This window comes from Barbatula barbatula (genome assembly GCF_947034865.1).
Source record: "Barbatula barbatula genome assembly, chromosome: 5".
In the NCBI taxonomy this organism is placed as follows: Eukaryota; Metazoa; Chordata; class Actinopteri; order Cypriniformes; family Nemacheilidae; genus Barbatula; species Barbatula barbatula.
The window spans coordinates 16,781,001-16,800,516 of record NC_136769.1 but is presented as its reverse complement, the minus strand read 5'-3'; the positions used below and the strand labels follow the sequence as shown (position 1 = coordinate 16,800,516).

The 19,516-nt window shown below is 39.6% G+C and overlaps 1 protein-coding gene across 2 annotated transcripts in view; it reads left to right on the top strand.

Moving 5' to 3' along the window:
• The window catches only part of elfn1a (extracellular leucine-rich repeat and fibronectin type III domain containing 1a), a 90,608-nt gene that overhangs the window by 57,227 nt on the left and 13,865 nt on the right, over positions 1-19,516 (top strand). The gene's annotated exons all lie outside the window — the stretch shown is intronic.

The window sequence follows — 19,516 nt, the reverse complement described above, 5'->3', positions numbered from 1 at the left end:
CTTCCTGTTTTAAAGGGGAAATTTTGGGGTGATGGTTGATACTAATTCATAGGGAAGACTGGGAAGTTCGGTTTTTACTATTTTGTCTCATATTTTTCTATTTTCTCTGTAAACAATTGCTACCAAGGAGGGGCAGAATAACCTGGTCAGGTGATGTCTGTTTATTTGTTAATGTAGCAACTGTACTAAATAAAACCTTTGATAATTTTTGTTAGTTTCTATGAGGTTTTGGAGGTGCCCAGCCTTTGCTGCTTTTAGTGCCTTTTTGTACTCTCTTTCCACGCAATTTTAAATACCTCTAATTGGGTTTGTTTCCAATTGCGCTCCAGTTTACGTGTTTCTCTTTTAACGTAGCGATTGGTGCTATTGTACCATGTATCTATGTTTTTCTCATTAATCTTTTTTTTACTTCATAGGTGCGACAGTTTTGTTGCTGGTCATGTCATTGAGCAATTCTGTATTTATTGGTATGGTTATTAAAGGAGTCAGATCTGTGAAGTTCTTTGTGAAACTATCTTTAATAGTTGAGTTAATTGTTCTTCCTTTACGGAGTTATATGGCTGATTTCTGCAGTGTACATGTTATAAGATGGGGAACTATGACATTGTCGCTTGAGGTATAATATCTATGTTGGATAGATAGGCTCCGAGAGTTATAATCATGTCTAATGTTTGATTTAATCGATGACTGGGTCTATCGATGTTTGTGTAACTCAGTGTATTAGCTCTGTAAATGCCACTGCAAATGTATCATTAGCACTATCTATAGACCTATAGGTGGATATTAAAATCTCTGATAATCAGTTCTTTATCAACGTTTACCAATAGGTCTGACAATAAGTCCGCAAACTTGAACAAAGATTGTTGCGAGACCACCACCTCGACCAACCAGACTGGCTCATGCATATAACAGTAGCTTGTTGGGGTAGAGTCATTTAGACCGAAATAATCATTTGGTTTAAGCCAGGTTTCGGTAATGCAGAGTATATCAAAACTGTTGTCTGTGATCATTTCATTTACAATAACTGCTTTTCAAAAATCATACAGTACATGGGAATAATGTGTCACACTATTTAAAAATTCACAATCTTCCCCAGAACAAAGACTGAATCATTGAAGCATCTCATCTCGAATATTCCAAAACTGAGAGCGCCACAAAGTGTGGGGCGGGCCCCACTGTGGGGGAATTGAGACATGACAAGTGGGGCGCGACAAATGGGTGGACATTTTGTCATTTTTGTGCCTATCTCTATTAATTACTTTATTATTGACCATACACTCAAAACAAAACAATGACATTTAAATGTAAGCCTTACATTTATCTGCACAAGCAGAGAAAACCAAGACAGACAGTGGACCTAAAGTTTATTACCCTTTTGTTTTTGGCTATCGGGGACAGGTGGGGCTCGGACCCCTTCCCTACCTCCAAAGTGGGGAATGGCAGAAAAAGTTTGAGAAACACTGCTGTAGAGGATGATACAAGATGAAAACTCAGATCTATTTACCTTCTTGTTTTAATCGTCTTTGTCAGTAACACTTTAATTATCATCTCAGTGAAGGTCTACAGCTGACAGCCACTGCCCTATCTACAGATCGATGACATGCATATTCTCAGATAACCTTATGACAACAAAATTTTAGTAAGAACCAGCCGATCCTTTGATGTGTCCCTATAAATCACATTAAGTGCCAAATGTGAAACGCTTTAATATTTGATCATAGTGAACGGCCCAGGGACTTTCATTTGCTTGGTTCTTTTGGATATTCTTTTGGACACCGTGCTTTTGCAGCATATTGCCAAGTGTGTGCACTACTCATTGAGTTTTGGAGTATTCTTTCTACTTCACACTGGCTGATGCAACACAGACTTCCGGTGGGGCAATGCCAAAGTCATTAGATGCTGCTTTAGTTGCTTGTCTTCATGGGAGAGAACCAAGCTGAGAGAGTCTTGCAAATATACATTGTTGAATTCATGCATTTAAAATATAGAGATACAGTGTCAAGCATGTCTCAAAAATCATCTTAAAGAAGGAAGAAATATATTCCCATGGTGCTACAGATATATGCATTTGAAAATGGATCAATAACGCTTATGATTCATCTACTCGTTTTTGTCCAATTCATATATTCTCTAGAATGAAAATGTCCTTCTATAAAACAGAGGACAATCCCTCGATATGTCACACAGAATTTGCCATTTAGGAAATACATCAACAAAGAACAAAAAAACTGGGCTTGTCATCACTTTTATGGAATTGTACAGCTAGTGCTCATTGAGGGAAAGAAACATATTACACCGGATTAAAACGTTTTGCAAGCTTTGAATCCCAGTCATAGGCAATTTATTGATGATATTCTTTCTTTATATTCTGTATGAAGCCGAGCATACGAGCATCTCAAATCACATAGTGGGGGAGAATTTTACCATCGAACAGATTTTAAACTCTGCAGCCATCAGTTTTGCTATCGACAGCTTGTTTGAGCGAGTCTTTGCGGGTTACTCAAGAACCCAACTGACTAGACAGTCTGATGGGAGAGAAATTTCAGTGATGTTTCATTGTTTGGCCAGACAGCTTGATTTGACTGACAGTTTTCCCTGTATAATGCGAAGCATTTGAGACTCACTCTTTGGATTTCAAAGGCGGACATTCGACTTGTGTGTTGAATCGTAGACCTGTTTTTACTTTCAAAATGTTTATTTTTTTGAATGATTCAATTCTAGTAGCTGAAGAAAAAAATATTTTTGTGGATAATTTACTTTATAGTATATGATGGCACTTTAAATTTGTTCCCATTTGGCTGATGCAAGGATAAAAGGCAATCAAATGTAAATTACAGTGTATTCAAGCCATACATTTATGAGTGTGTTATTAAAATCCATGACCCTGGTATTGCTAGTGCCATATATACCAGTTGAGCTACCAGAAGGCTGTTGTTCTATAGGTATTGTTTGGCCATGTTCAGCAAACAGCTTTAAGAAACCTGCACTTTGAAAGAAATTGAAACCAAGACAAGTAGTAATTTGTATGTTTGCTTGTTGATATTGTTAACAAGGAACCTCAGATGTTTATAAACTTCTTGGACAGCGTAAAGATGTAATGTTATGTAAAGATCTCTTTGCAACATGTAAACAATGATCCAGCACTACTTCCAGTTTCAAAATTTGTTTGTGTAAATCTTACCAAATGAAATACTAAAAATATTTGTTTAACATATTCTTTTGGTTGTATTATGTTCCAATGTGTGTGCAGTTTTCAAAAAATGAAGCAGAAAGTTCCTCTGGAACAGCATTGTTTACGTCTTCTGAAGTAGTCTGAAATTATGTAAATAGTTGTTCACAAAAAACACAAAAATTATGCAACAGACAATTTTGCTTACTTTATAGCTAGTTTTATCATCCTTCATTCACACACTTTAATAATACTTTCACACTTTTTGCATATTTTGACAAAATTACAGCTAGACTCAAGCATGATAACACCGACACGTTTGTCATGTGCAGATTTACAATTTACATACTTGTATGCATTTTTTAAAGTTTTCACAACCTTATAAAAACCAGAACAACGTTTTAAAATCAAATAAGAAAAACAACCCCTGGGACATAAAAGTGCCTGTAGTTGAACAAAAATCCATTAATGTGTCAAGTTGCTACGTTGCTTGGTAACCATATACCGCCTACAGTTAGGCTAATGAACTATGTTACATTGAGGGATATAGTTTATTACGAATTATGGAGATTAACAAATGTAACTGCATTTTTCATTTTGTTTCTGTTTTCTAAAATCACAGCAATGCACAGCCTCTGTTGGCTTTATGCCTTAATAGATGTATTAATAGATATAGTTTCTCCCATCACTGTTTCCACCCCTGAGTGAATCTCACTATTCATCAACAGTCTTTCCCTTTACATTTGAGCCCTCAAACTGCAGAACTTCTAGAACTTCAAAATGTTCTGCGCCGTTCCACTTTCCACACACCAAACTGTGTTTTTGGTGTGGAACTACATGAAAAAGAAAAGTCCATCTGCGCCGGTTCGTCGTGTGACTTTCTTAAAACCCCCGAAGCCTAACGTTTCTGCCGAAATAGGTAAATATATTTCCGCTGCGCTGCTAATGTATCTCTTCTCAGCGAATCAGTCAGTTGCATTTCCTAAATGTCATCATTTTTATTTCCAGCTGAGGAGAGACATCCCTCCCACAGCCATGGCCATTAGCTCCACCGTACAATAATTTCATCTGTTTGGGGTATGAAAAAGAGCCACTACGTGCTGCATCAGCGTAAAGCATTTGTTCATCTCTAATGACTTACATTTAGAAAACTAGCTGCAATGCTGAAAGCAGAGAGGATTAATACAAGCCAATTGCACATCCAAAACTGGCGGCGGACGTGATAGCTTATCAGCACACATGCAATTCCCAACCTTCCGCACGGCAGAGAGCCCATTAGAAACGACTCTTTCAATGAACCCCTCTGATGGGAAGTGTCTGATAAACCAGTCCGATGAGATAAATAGTTCATGCATTATAAATAACGTTGCTGGTAGATTTTCTCTTCACCTTAAGGGAGAATCCACAATCTCACCTGCTTCTGCTTCTGATCCCAAATGTCTTCGAGAACTGCTAATATCTGCTGCTACATTTGGCCACATTAGTAGTGTGGAGACATACGTACATGTCTCTATATATATATGTTTTCATTGTCACATGGGAAATACAGCCATGGCGAAGCTGTCACAACAGTTCATAGAGTAAGTTTTATGGTTGGATGTCTAACAATCTGAGCCTTAGATTGCACGCCCACGAACCGCCCACAGTCTTTTAGCTGATCGTCTGATACATATTACACATAAAACTGGAAAGTACTTTAGTTGATTTGGCAAGCTCTAATGGAACTGGCTTACGATATGCAACTTTGGGATGTAAGTGCACACTGCCTGTTACAACAAATGCCTTTGAGAATTAAGTAATTGTTGGATTTGACAAAGTTTGCCAAGTTTGTGGCATCAGACAATTGAAGGATATTTAGAGTTTTGCTGGACGCACTTAAGCATGATATTCATGAGCACGGCTGTACATTTCATATTGTTTTCCGAAACACTTAATTTTTTACATTTAGGCCAGATTTAGTCACAGCTTGGGCTAGTGCAAACACCACTTTTGGTGTTAATGGTCCAATGTGTAATTTTGGAGGATGTAATGACAGAAATGGAATATAATATAACTTATCAATAACAGTTATTGATATTCTTTCTTTACTTTAACCGTAACAACAAAACAAACTTAAAATGACACACAAACATAATAAAAGACAACATAAAGTCCAGGCCTGGTCCCGAAGCTCCTCCGTGAGAGATGCGAGACCGGTGCAACGTGCAGCTGACACTCATTATCACTCACGTCACCAGGCCTCAGCCGTTCCCTCAGCTCTAGTCCCGTGAATTGTTGCAATTCACAACCTCACCACAATATGCCGCTAGATTGTATTCACTGGATCTTTAAGAAAACTACCGCCAGGATTGTTTATTGCATATATGCATTTGTAGGAGTTTCCCTTTCAAACTAAAAACTTTATGGGAGGTATTTCAATGAATCACGCAACATGATTTGCTAACATTTGCACAGTTTAATGGTGTTTGTGTGATTATGTAACGGTCAGTAAAAAGCACGTCTAATGCTGTTTCACTCATTTTGGTAAACTGTGTTAGTCATTATGGAAATGTGATATTGCACCTGTGTTTCTTAATGTGCTCCTTGTCAGTAAATCACCCTCAGAAAGTTCCACTCCCATCAGCACTTTTTGAAACTGCTCTTTCTTGCTAATTTGCTCTGTTTAGTAAATATGTAAACAGACAGGAATTCACAATTATTATTATTGTAAACAAAAAAGATCTGTGATTGGTTTCATGTCGGTAAGATGGTTTCTTCCCTTTTCAACACAGTGGGTGGCAACATGGACCGTTTGCCGATCTGAGACTGGAGGTCTAATGACTTGAGCCTCAGACTTATTTGAATGGATTACTGAAGTAAATCTAAGAGCCTTCAAAACACAATCCCTTTTTATTTCTGGTTTAACAAAGGGCTCTGCTAAAAAGCATGTCATTTCAAGTTGACCACAAAGCAACTCTATTATTTAACTCCCATTGCATAGCATACAGGAATTAATAACACACTTTGCAGAGAGCGCAAAGTCATCTATAGTGGAGCCCAATGCTCTCACGTGGGTCTGTTCCCCAGCAACAGTCTTCCAAATGGTTCAAATGTGTACCGGAGAAAGGGCTGGAGGCATGGGATGACTGAGCAGACGGCCTTCTGATCTGGGCTCCATGCTAATGATAACATATAATAGAAGAGCACTGTGAAATCATTAGTATTTTTTATAGCCCCGTACAGTGCATCTGCATGCATACTGTATGTAAAAGAGTCAAACGTCTGCGTCTGCTCACTATTCATAATGAGAGTAATTACTGCTTGCTTGTTAATCGAGGCTCACTCGGGCTAAGAAAGGTAATAATGATGATGAAATCTGTGGAGTGGAGGGTGACATGCAGCTGTCACATGTTCATTACAGTGGGTGTGACTTTTCTCACCGCTGATGCTGCAAGGCACATGATCTCTCATCTCTGTCCTCTCACAGGTGGTTTGAACGACCCACCCCTCACTGTCAAAGGTCCAGAATTTAAGTATTTTTTATTTTATAATGAAAATCTGTCCATTTAATAACTGCCAATCATTTGGATCATGGGCGTCGGAATCACAATAAATATGGGTGAAAAAACAAGACCACTTGCAGCTTCAGTGGCGCAGCGAGTAAGATGTATAACAAGTAATATTGGATTTGCTACTATCAATAAGGTTCGAATCCTCCTTTCGCCAAACTAACTTCTACATTTTCACATTACAAAACATATCGTACAGGCATTTATTTTTCAAGTACGTACCGGAACATTTTTTTGGGCATGTTTTTCGACACATGATCTCACAGCATGCCATTGTCAACTTTAGTGATATAAAATCATATCCCAAAAACAAAATTGTTAACAGTTAAAATGCTGGGTGACCTGTGGAAGTAAACCTGACTCCCCGACTGCAAGGATTGCTTTATCGACAGATGCTTAGCCTCCTTGTTACCTCCTTGTTCACATTACAAGCGACAAAGCAACATGATCCCATTCATTTAAATGGGTTGCTGGCGAATTCTGGTGACATCCGCGACACGAGCAGTAGCAACCATTGACAACCAGATGGGGCTTGTCTAGCTACGTGACAAAGTTGAGAAATCTTCAACTTCATGCAAGTGAAGAGTGACTTTCAGGAGTGACAGCCAATAGGAAGATAGTAGAGCTTACGTGATCAGTGGATGTCGTCACACAGGCAACCACTAGGGGGAACGCTCACTAGCGACCTAAACGGCAAACCCTGGCGACTTGCAGCGACAAAGTCACTTATAATTGGAACGCAGCATTAGAGCGTGCCCTATCCCATACCGGATAAACACTGGATCAAACCCACTCTGAGAAATTAGACATTTTGGAAAACCAATAGCCACAGTATCAAGCCCTGTTTATAACATAATAATACGTTTATAATTTGTAAACTTTATTATCCATTGTATTTATTAAAGTTGAATGATTTCAATTTATTGGTAATATTAGGTATAATTTTTGTCACCCCACCACAGAACTCTCTAATTTTCAATCCCTGACTACGGCCATGAAAGGACTAACCTTAGGTGATACTGGAGTCAATGGAATACATGTGTTAAAACTGTCCAGCTTAACTACATGTTAGTGCAGGTTTGTTAGTTCATGTATTAATAGTAAAATTTACCAAATGGACCCTTAAAAAAGAACAAGGAGTTCATCTGAGTATTTGTAATGAGCAGCTGGATTCGTAGTGGTCCTCTGATTACACATTTTACCGTTTGTATGGAGAGTGGGGCATTCACATAAACAGTGTAAGAGTTAGTATTTGAACCTCAAAATTAAATATAAAATGTAGGGGAAATGACAAAAAAGGTTTTTGATCAAAAGAACCACCTCTTCCACATGACCTGCACAGAACTTCCACAAATGGTTACATTACACACCTATGTCAATCAAAAAAGTGCAGATAAACCTCTCTCTGCATATTAATGGGGGAAAAGTGTTTTATCATGGAAAAAAACGACACTATATTAAGATGCTGGTTTAATGAGTGAGAGAGAAAAAATCTGCTTAGACCTCACCTTTTGTCCTGTCAATAGATGCACATTTGTAGTAGGCTTATACACACTGAACTCTTGGGACAATGGGCTGATTTGAGGCTCGGGAGAATACCTTGTCTTAGGTTTAAACCTTTGTTGTGCTTATAGACTGACGCCACTCACCTCAGAACAGAGATGCGTAACCATCTGCCATTGCTTTGTGTAGCTATTTACGCACAAAGCTGTTTTGCTGACATTGTCGTGGGATAAACTTTACATGAACTTGCATAGTATTGTTTCTGTGCCTCAGCTGATCAGGATTTGTTTTAAAGGGGCATGGGTTCCAACCCCGGGTATTAACTGATAAGATCACACAAACTGATTAGATGTATGCATGGAATTAACTTTAAATTGGCCTGGATAAAAGAATCTGCCAAATGCATTCATTGGCGATTTGTATGACACACACCTACACACTCACAGGCAGTATTGCTGTTTTGAACTGAGTACAAACACTAAGAGGCAAAATAGACAGACTTAAGCCATCCACACCATAATCTCTTGTAATCCTCAAAAGGCAAGGTAACTTTGGCACACATACTGTACAACAACAAGCTTGTACTTAACCTGTGGTTTAAAACAATACAATCCAACTGGACTGGACAAGATATCGTACTCGGTTACTGACGTAACCTCGGTTCCCTGAGATACGGGAACGAGTACTGCGTAGCAGGACGCTATGGGAAAACTCCTTTTTCTCCGATGACTGAAGCAATTCAATAGCGCAGTGAAAACTGCACGCTCATTGGTTGGAAAAAAGTAAAACTTTAAACCAATGGTAGCGGAGCTGCCGGACCAATGGCGATGGTACCCGCCAGAAAGGGCGAGGCTTACAGCTATATAAGCCGACGCATCGCCGTAGGGTCCTCAGGTTACTTCAACTGAAGCGACGACAATGCAGCTCGTAGCACGGCAAGGAACGCAGTACTCGTTCCCGTATCTCAGGGAACCGAGGTTACGTTAGTAACCAAGTACGTTCCCTATCGATACTTCACTCGTACTGCGTAGTAGGATGCTATGGGGAACCAGTATAATCACGCCGTGCTACAGATGGAACGAAAACACAGTTAGTCTCGGAGCCTTGGCTCGGAGACAGGGTAGAACAGGGAATCCCTGAGAAGGCGGAGAAGGTCAAGCTAGTAGGTGGCCTAGTCCGGTTAATCGTCCCAAAAAATATTAGGTGCTGGCTTGGCTATAGAGCCAGGGCTCAGCGGCCTAATCCAAAGCAGAAAGGACCCGGGCCTGAAGGGCCGGGACGTCCAGACTGTAGAATCTTGTAAAAGTGGACGGCGAAGCCCAGCAGGCCACGCACAGATATCCTCTATAGAGACACCGCTACACCAGGCCAAGGAAGAGGCAATGCCTCTAGTAGAATGGGCTCTAACTCTTGTGGGACATTGAAGGCCCAAGGAAGAGCACGCCAGCAATATAGCCTTGACTATCCATTTTGACAGTCTATGTTTCGAGACCGAAGAGCCTCTGGTGCGGTCACCGAAGCACACAAAGAGCTGTTCCGACCGTCTGAATGGGGCGGAGTGGAATGTTGCTCTTTTTTTGACAATGTTTGTGTTTTATTAAACATTTTGTGGTATGTTGTGTGGGCATTGGAACAGGCCCCGCACTTACAACCTTGCACATTATCAACTTTCCGCCGGCACCCGGAACTGAATGGGGTGACTGGGCAGACATGAGAGCGGTCTTTGAAGGAGGGCCAACTGGAGCGGGCCCTGTAGCCTTCCTCTTCCTTGCATCAGTCTCAGGAGGGCGCCTGAGGCGCAGGGTCCAGCGTGATCTTAGGCCGGGGACCCTGTCGTGGGGGATGACGGTAGCGGCGTCCCGATCGGGAGCGCAGGAACCATTCATCCAGGCGGCTGCGAGCGGGTTCCTCTGGGGGAGACCACTCTTAACCCAGCTCGTTGACTGCCTTTGTGATAACCCGGAAAAGTTCGGAGTCCGCACTTGCCGCGTGTCCGATGGGTTCCGGGGACGGAGAGGGGGCAGGGTCATCTACTGAGCCCGCTAACTCCTCCCCGTCCGAAGCCGCTAACGACATGGTGTCGTCCTCCTCGAGTTCGTTTCCACCGAACGAGATCATGCCACTGGCGGATGCCCGTGGACGCTGATCTGTTTGGGTAAAGCAAACAGGGGAAAGCTCTGTCTCTGGAGAAGGCGAGGCACGCCGAGCGGGCATGAGCTCGCGCTTCCCCGAGCGCTTAGTTCCTCTACCCCGCTGCTTCATTCGCACAGAGGCCTGTGCGGGCTGAGGCGGGGGGGATCGAGGGGCGGAGTCACTTTCTGAAAAAAAAGTTATCCGCGAGCGCAGAGAGGACTCATACTCTCGCAGTGAGAGCATTCCGTCTCTTTGAGCGCGTCCTCAGCGTGGGAAGGACCCAAGCATGAGAAGCACTCGTCGTGCCCGTCAGCGGCGTGCAGGAAGACCCCACATGAGTGACAGGGACGACGCGGCATTTGCAACAACGTCGGGAAAGAAATTGCTCTTTTAGCATCGCCCGGATAGCAGCAGGGAAAAGACCGTGCTGAATAGCGAAACCGCTCGCTAGCGAAGCCGCAAACAGAATCCGCCGGAAGCGAAGCCGCTGAACGAAGCCGCTGAAGCGAAGCCACTGAGCAGGAGGCCGAATCCGCTGCAGGTGCTCTCTCGACGGTGAAGTCAGTCAGTCTCGGGAAGCGAAGAAGAGTCGTCGCCGAAGGAGAAGAGATCTGAGGACCCTACGGCGATGCGTCGGCTTATATAGCCGTAAGCCCCGCCCTTTCTGGCGGGTACCATCGCCATTGGTCCGGCAGCTCCGCTACGATTGGTTTAAAGTTTTCACTGCGCTTCAGTCATCGGAGAAAAAGGAGTTTTCCCATAGCGTCCTGCCACGCAGTACGAGTGAAGTATCGATAGGGAACTTCTTTGTGTTGTGCAGATGAAAGAAAGTCATACAGGTTTGGAAAGACATGAGGTGGAGAGAACACATTTTATTATTCTAAATAGAGACCTGATCATACCGTACCGTCAATCATCGTGCAATACAACCAACTGCTTCGCCACTGCACCCCATTTAAGGATTCTCTGAAACTAAATGCCCCAGGATCGAGCCCCTTCTTCAAAGATACCCTTTTCTTTCAGTAAGACCCGTAGGGCAGGTGAACTCAGGGATCGTTTTATACAGTAAATCGAACCAGCTCTCAGCATCCACATCAAACTCGCGTTACACTCTGAAGAAACTCTCTCCTCCGAACTATCATTTATTCATGCGGCAAGCTTTTATGATCTCTTGAAAGGGTCTGGTATGGCAGTGCAGGTTTTAAGCCGAATGGTCTCACAGTCGACGTTCTATATATGTGGATAAGAGAACGGAGTGCATTTGGGCAGCTGGGGCGCTGAGTATGTTCTTTCAGACATGAGATGCAGTAGTAATAGCTGTATAATGCCTACAGTAATCTCAGTGATGACGTGAGATAGAGAGGTGTGAGAATTACATGCTTTGTGTGAAGTGTACAAAGTGCCCTCTAGTGGCTTTAAAGGCTTCCTCTTTCATCTTGCTTGGCACTTCATCACAGCTTGTCTCTCGTGGATTTATCAAAAACACATTATCGTGCCATAAGCTCATCCTTAGGAATGCTGGGTGTGTGAAGCAGACACTTCAAAAGTCAATGAAGACTCTGGGATGGGTTTTCAAACTTCCCCAGTTTTATACTAGCCTACTGTATGATAAGACAAATATTTTGATAGTGTCAAGTGTCAACTCCTAAATCTACAGAAGATCTACATTTGAGAAGTATTAGAGAATTTTGGTATAAAATGTTGGAACATTTGTGTTTGTTATTATTCCGTTTACCATGTACATACAGACATTATACTGGTTGTCTGTAAAAATGGTCTCCAGATATATTTGTGGCGAGATTGATCATTGAACAAAATAACATAGTTGACAGCTATCGAATTTATCATTGGTATATCCTATAACCCTTCTGTTACTGTATGTGCAAACTTTAGTTATACTGAGCCCACCAATAACAATTTATGATAAATTCAATTGTTGTTTGCTTTTAACACTTTATCTAACTAATATTTCAAATAAAGCATTTATAATATTTTATATAATTTAAAACATATTAAATAATATTATACAGTATAAAATAATAAAGTAAAATTAAAAAAAATATTAAATAGAAAATATATCATATTTTAAACAGAATATTAAAAGTAATAAAATGTAATTTAAAATGGATGCGTTATAATATTAAGTAAATAAACAAAATAACGTAAGATAAAATATAACTTTTTCATTTTACTACGTTTGAGTTCTCATAGATGCTTCATATTCTTTCCTCACACAATTTCAGCTCTAATAATATCTTATAATATTAAAAATAATAAACTGAAAAAGAGGTACATTTTATACAAGTTCTTATAAAAAAGTTACTCTAGCAACTTTACTGTCTTTATTATCCCTCGAAAAGCTACGGTATACTTTTGACTTATTAGTGATGAATGTACATATGTCATGTGCCCCATATGTGCAAAGCAGCAAATACTGTATGACACACGAACGTCTGTTTACTTTTTAACTGCAGAAAACAATAAATAAAACACTTGAGAGTTGATTGATGATTCGCATTATCAGCCAACAGACTATAAATAAATACGCTTAAGGACACAAAAACGGAATCATTCCTTCCAAATGTGACCCAATTTCTTACTGTGCATTTCTTATTTACACTACAAAAAAATCATGAAGACAGGAAGCGGCGAAGTATTATGTGACTGCTGATCCGACTAATACCAAAGTCCATATAGATAGTCTTATTGGAATTCAAGACTGCTGTGAGGATTTAAAGAATGACAAAGAAACTACAGTGTGGAGAAGCCAATAAACCGTAACAGTTTTTCAGAAGTGAAATAGGGATGAGTTTGATTAGATGTTGTCATCTGATATGGACACGCTGACTGTTTCTGAACAAAAAGGAGATTTACAAACTCTTTTGAGGATATCCAAAAGAATGACAGAGCCTTGAAAGAACCTGTCACACACGGTTAAGAGATCTTTCTTAAAAATGTCAACATAAATTGCCCTCATACAGTTTAAAACTGTCAACTGTGTTCATTGAGAAACAAGATTGAAAATATTAAAACGTCCTCAAAACAGATACATTTACTTGGCAAAAATTTTTTCAGATCAGTTTTCAGATAATAAAATATTTCTAATATTTCAATATTTTTTTCTACCAAACTTAGTTTGATTTAGTGAGGGAAAGGCAATTTTCTTATTTTTCTAAACCAATAGTCAAGATAAAAATATCATACTGAAGAAAAATATTTTTTAGCTATGGCAATAAAACCAACCCTTTTATATCACAGAGACTTGTGGTGTCTTTGCAGTTGCTATGTGATAGCAACTGCGAGGGCTTAGGAACCAGCATTTCAAGCGGCGCCTCCAATCGTTGTGCTTCTCTCATTAGGTGTCTGGTAATGCGAGAATGCGAGTGCGAGCGATACTCGTGCCTTACTTATGTGAGCATAAGAAGTGCCTGTGGAGGTAATGGTGCGAGCTCAGCTGGGCAGGAATGGCGACCGAAGTCTCCCGGGGAAGCACAGAGACAGTGGAACAGCTGCGGCCTGTGAGGGGGGTTGGCTGACTGACACCTCTGCAGGAAGATGGAACCTGGGGTCGGCTGCTGGGCGGTGTATGAGAGGAGAGGGCGGGCTGGCCAAGGTGCTCTGTCAGGGGCCCACTGATGGAAATTACCAGGGCCTGAAAGATGATTTCCCACTGATGGAAGACGGTGGCCAGCACACTTCAAGAAACATTTCAAACTTAATGAATAGCATGAGCGTGGCAAATTTTGTATTCATCATGCTTCTCCAGGCTTTGAAGACATTTTTTCCTCACGCCTTCTCTGATTTTAAAAACATCAATAAGCAACAGCAATAAAAATGCTAATTCCAAAGTTCTCGAACAGCCGTTATCAAAATGTGTTAGCAATCGCCTAGTTCTCCTTCCTATTTTGTTTGGGAGCAATAACTTCCTCTGACATCTGCATCACAACACGAAAATCATAGACAGATCTTTATAAGCCTTTATGTAAAAGGTATTATTTATAAAGTGATGAGTCCATTTTATATGCTATATATGAATGGAAGAAATTGTAATGTTAAAGTTCCCCTAAAAATGACAACTCTGTCATTATTTACTCACTCTCAAGTTGTTCCAAATCTGTATTAATTTCTTTGTTCAGATGAACACAGAGAAAGAAATTCGAAAAGTTTATTTCCCAAAATAATTTATTGTGCGTTCCAATTAATATCAGTCAAACTGCAGTTGATTGTTTTATTTAAGTCATGATAACAGATTACTAACATAATAAAACACAATAAAAACATGATAACACATTAAAAACTACATCTCTTTTTGGAAATAAATTCTTAATTTGGATGAATGCCTGTAAACAAACAGTTCTTAGCCACCACTGACTACCATAGTAGGAAAATTAGCTTTATAAAAAAATGTATCTTTTGAACACAAAAGAAGATATTTTGAAGGATGTAGTTCTGTAGCAAACAGTTCTGGAGCACCATTGACTACCATTGTCATTTTTCCTTTTATGGTAGTCACTGGTGCCCAAGAACTGTTTGGTTACAAGCATTCTTCCAGATATCTCTCTGTGTTCATCAGAACAATGGAATTTGTAAAGACTTAGAACAACTTGAAGGTGAGTAAATGATGACAGAATTAAAAATTTTGGGTGAACTGTCCCTTAAAATACAGCTATAGTTGGGCTATTTAAAAAACAATTTGACTTTATGATGATGTTGCTTTCCTAATCTGAAATATTACTGAAATATAGTGGAACTGTAGACCTACAGTTTTTCAAATTTGATTATTTTCTTATTCAAGTGCATGGCCAAAAATAGCCTTTACCAATATGCCCGGTGAGGGACTTTGCTCGACAAACAATGCAGTGTTGAATGAAACAATGTAGTTCTTTCGGCTACATAGCTCATCCCTGTTCCATTGTTCCAGGTCTCTCGTCTTTCCGTCACCACTTCACCTCCTCTTCAGTCACTGCCCTCAGGAATATGCCATGTCAAATGATTTCATCTCAAACTGGGAGGAGAAAAAAACAACCTTATTTTCCAAAACAGCCATCTGGCAGGACAGCTCTCAATGTTTCTATCCACCTCCATCCAATTTCCCATTCCGGTCTCCGCAGTCGCTACGTCGCTGTGGATAGATCACACACGCAGGAGCTGGAATATTCTGACAGGCCCAATGTCCTCACTGCCTCCGAATTCTCAGCGTGATTGATTCCCTTTCGCCATCCAACATCCCCCCTCCCCAATGTCTTCGCATCATTCCTCCGCTCATCGCCGTCATTTGCTATTCATATTTCCTCTGCTCGGGAAAATGGTCTTTTCGCTTATCTCTCGAATTAAAGTGAAATACATCATACATTGTGTTGAAGGTGCTGCTATTTCCAAGCTCTTGTTTAGCTGCCTTTAATGTATCTTTTCACCAGGAAGGAAATGGAACACAGTGAAGTCAAATGAAACAATGTACAAGACTGATTGCGTTCTCCTCTTCGGCTAGTGTTTCAAATCCACTATCCTGTCTTTTTTCCTGTTGGAAGCCAGGCGGCAGAAAATGGCAGAAGGAATCATGTAGACTGGTTTGAATGTTTTATAAGAAAATGAAAGCACTGCAGAATTTGAAATGAAACCCATGAATCGGTTAACCTGCGGGGTCTTATGTTAATGCATCTTCATCTCCTCACGTCAGAGCTCTCAAACCATCATCTCTGTTTATCCTTGACATGACAGCCGGGGGTTGTAAGACATCTCACCATAGCGAGCACACAGCTCTCATACAAACCTCATACAGGATTACCTTGGCAGAGAGTAAAATGGACCACTTAATAAAGAAAATACAATCTATATTCTATATAGCTTATTCTTGAAGGTTTTATTTGCCGTCGCTTTGGATGCATAAATGCATATACTGTATATACTTAACAGATGTTACTGTAGTACATTTACATTTAGTCATTTAGCATACGCTTTTATCCAAAGCAATTTACAAAGAGTTCAGGGAGCAATTGCGATATGTCATACAGGAGCAATAATACAATACAGTAGGTGCTTATACAAAGTTACTAGTTTCAACAAGCTAGACCACTACCTGTTGAGGGAAAGTGTGAGAGTTACATTAAAGTTTTTTAAATTTTCATTTGTCCGTCAAGTATTCACAGAAGAGATGGGTTTTAAATAGCAGTATCGAGATGCTTTCATTTGTACTGATGCTGATCTGAGGTTGATATTTGTCATGGTTAAGAGCATGCTAACAGTTTACATGGGTTCAAATAGCCAGATTCTCTTCCCACAACCCATTATGAGTTCACTTGGCGATTTTGAGGCCTTATAAGATGTTTCCATGGCAACGGAACAAAGCCTTTGCTTTCTTTTCTGCTGTGTCATGTTTACGTAAGAGGGATTCCTTATGCAGGTTTTTCAGTAATTGTGTCCAGTACACAGGGATGTAAAAGCTTGACAAACCATCACATGGCCTGTATTTAATGCACTTCAAATGGTTTGGCAACCACCGTACATCATCATTCAGAGTAAAGCACATTAATCTATCTTAAACTAATACTGCACTGACACAACAGGAAAAAATATATGATAGAGGAAACATAACACATAATAACTTTTATGCATGCTGTTTCATATTCCAAATAAAATACATTTTTAAAGGGATAGTTTACCCAAAAATGTTCTCTATTTGTTTGGTTGAACACAGAGAAAGATATTTTGATGAATGCTTGTACCAAACAGTTCCTAGCCACCATTGACTACCACTATGGTGTATATCAATGTATATTTTGAAGAATGTAGGACAGCAAACATTTCTGGGGCACTTTTGACTACCATTGTCCTTTGCTCTTGTTTGGCCACTGACGTTCGTCCAAATATCATTCAAATTAATACAAGTTTGGTACAACTACATTCATAAAATAATTTTTGTTTTTGGGTAACCTATCCCTTTTATTCTGAGATCCAAATATTGGACATAAATGAATACAAATAAATTTTCTCTAGTGCAGTAATCACAATTAATCCCACATAACATTAATGTTTTTAAATATACTTTTACATTCGAATAAATTCACATTTAATCTCCAAATGAATGTACACTGTAAAACTTAGCTGTAGTTTTTGCAGCAGGTTTGCCAGTAACTTACTGTAGATTTAATTAGTAATAAGCATTTTTCTCTTGTTTTCTGTAAAAGGAAATTCTTCAATAATGTTACATTTACATAACAATAAAAGTGACCCAATATATTTAGTCTTGCTTTATGAAAGAAAAATATATAAACTAGGTAAGGTTATGCATAAAACAAAATTGTACATTAAATCTACAGTAAGTTACTGGCAAACCTGCTGTGAAATTACAGCAAAGTTTTACAGTGTAGAAACAGATTTCGTTAACAACATAATTTTATGAATGAAAGCAAAATTCTAATGTTATAGTACTGCAACTGATGTTTCTATTAAATGTAAATATTTTTAACGCATTCATCTGAAGAATTTTTTTTACACATGAGTTAACGCGTAAACGTTGACAGCCCTAAGTTTCTTTCAGCATATTGAAAATACTCAAAAAAATGTATAATAACGTTATTCTTCTGTTAATTAATTCAGATTGTCAGTCACTTACTCACACTCCCATCACTAAAATGTACTACACTCTTGAAAAAAAAGGTACAAAAGCTTTCACTGGGTTTGTACCCTTTCAAAAACACATTTGCACCTAAAGAATGCATATGGTAAATCAAATGTAAATACAGATATTGATACCAAAAGTATTCACATCTGTTCCTAAAAGGTTAATAGTAGGACATTTTAAAAGGTTAAATGATCTTACATTCACTAAAAAGTTCTCATCAAGGCCGTTTCAGGTGCACAGGGCCATGTTAACTTATCAAGCTGTGTGTCATCCTTTCTCCATCTTATTTGGACCAGAGCTGGCTGATGGTGTGCTGTGGGCTTCCATGTGCTGAGTCAGCAGTGGGAAAGAAATCAGCTCCCAACCTCTAGCCTGAAGCTGCTCCACCCAAAGGCCACTGCACCGAGCACTGGCTTAATGGTTTGGAAAATTGCATTAGAAAGTGAAGGTCTTACTCTTCTGTCTATCACCCTCATTTCATACGCTAAATCGAATTAGTTTGGTTATGGATTGACAACGTTTCTGTGTAGAAATAGGTGCTTTACAACCTGACTACTGTCATATTTAAGCTTAATTACCTTCGTTGAATGAATAGAGCCCTTCAAGGTTTTGTTTTCTTGGCTTCCTTTGATAAGATTTGTCATTGCTTGCTAAGGCTTTATGGATTTAAAACATAAATGTTCATGGGCTGTCAGAGTATGTGGCATTTAAAAGTAAAGTGTGTAATTTCTTGTAGTCCCACCCTCAACTTCTGCCACATAGTGGAACTACTGTTGGGTCTGGTTGGTCATGTTTTCACACTTCTTGAGTCAACCTAGAAATAAAAGTGTAACATTGTTTGTCAATGCTAGAGTAATATAAACAGTAATGCTAGTAGATAGTAATTCAGCACCTTTTTTCCGATCAGATTCAAGGACTGGAACTAATTGTTGTACTAATATAAACATTTTTGGGATCAGAAAGGGTCTCTTTATGTATTTTAGATACTCATTTAGCAGAACAATATTAAGTTTAAAATTACATAAAAGACCCCCTGGCATAAGTTTTCATCGGACAAGATGAAAACTAGAACAGGGTCATGATGGTTGGTATGGTTCAGTCATCCTCAATAGGCGGACTGCGGTCTGGATCCTGGACCTGTGCTTCGATTCATCTGGCCTGCGAGACAGCCTTATAAACCATTTAAAACTATTTTTTTGTTTAAATTGAACCATGGGGCTTCACAACGGAGAATCACATCTCAGGAGCTCTCAGGAACATTTATGTAATTTATCTTTTGCCGCTATAGCCTCTAATATCTTTATTTAGCGCCACATGCACTTTATTTTAACCCTTTCCGCTCCGCACGCACTGCTTCTCTCCCGCCAAAGATGCACCGCATGAAGAGCAGAAGAACACATGCTTATTTTAACAACGCTAGTGCAGACAAGCAGAGCAGGTAAATGGACACACAACCGTAAACAAAATGCAGCGAATATTAAAGCATTTGTATCCGTCAGTCTGTTTACTGTTTGCTATGTGTCTCCAACCTTTCAACCAGAT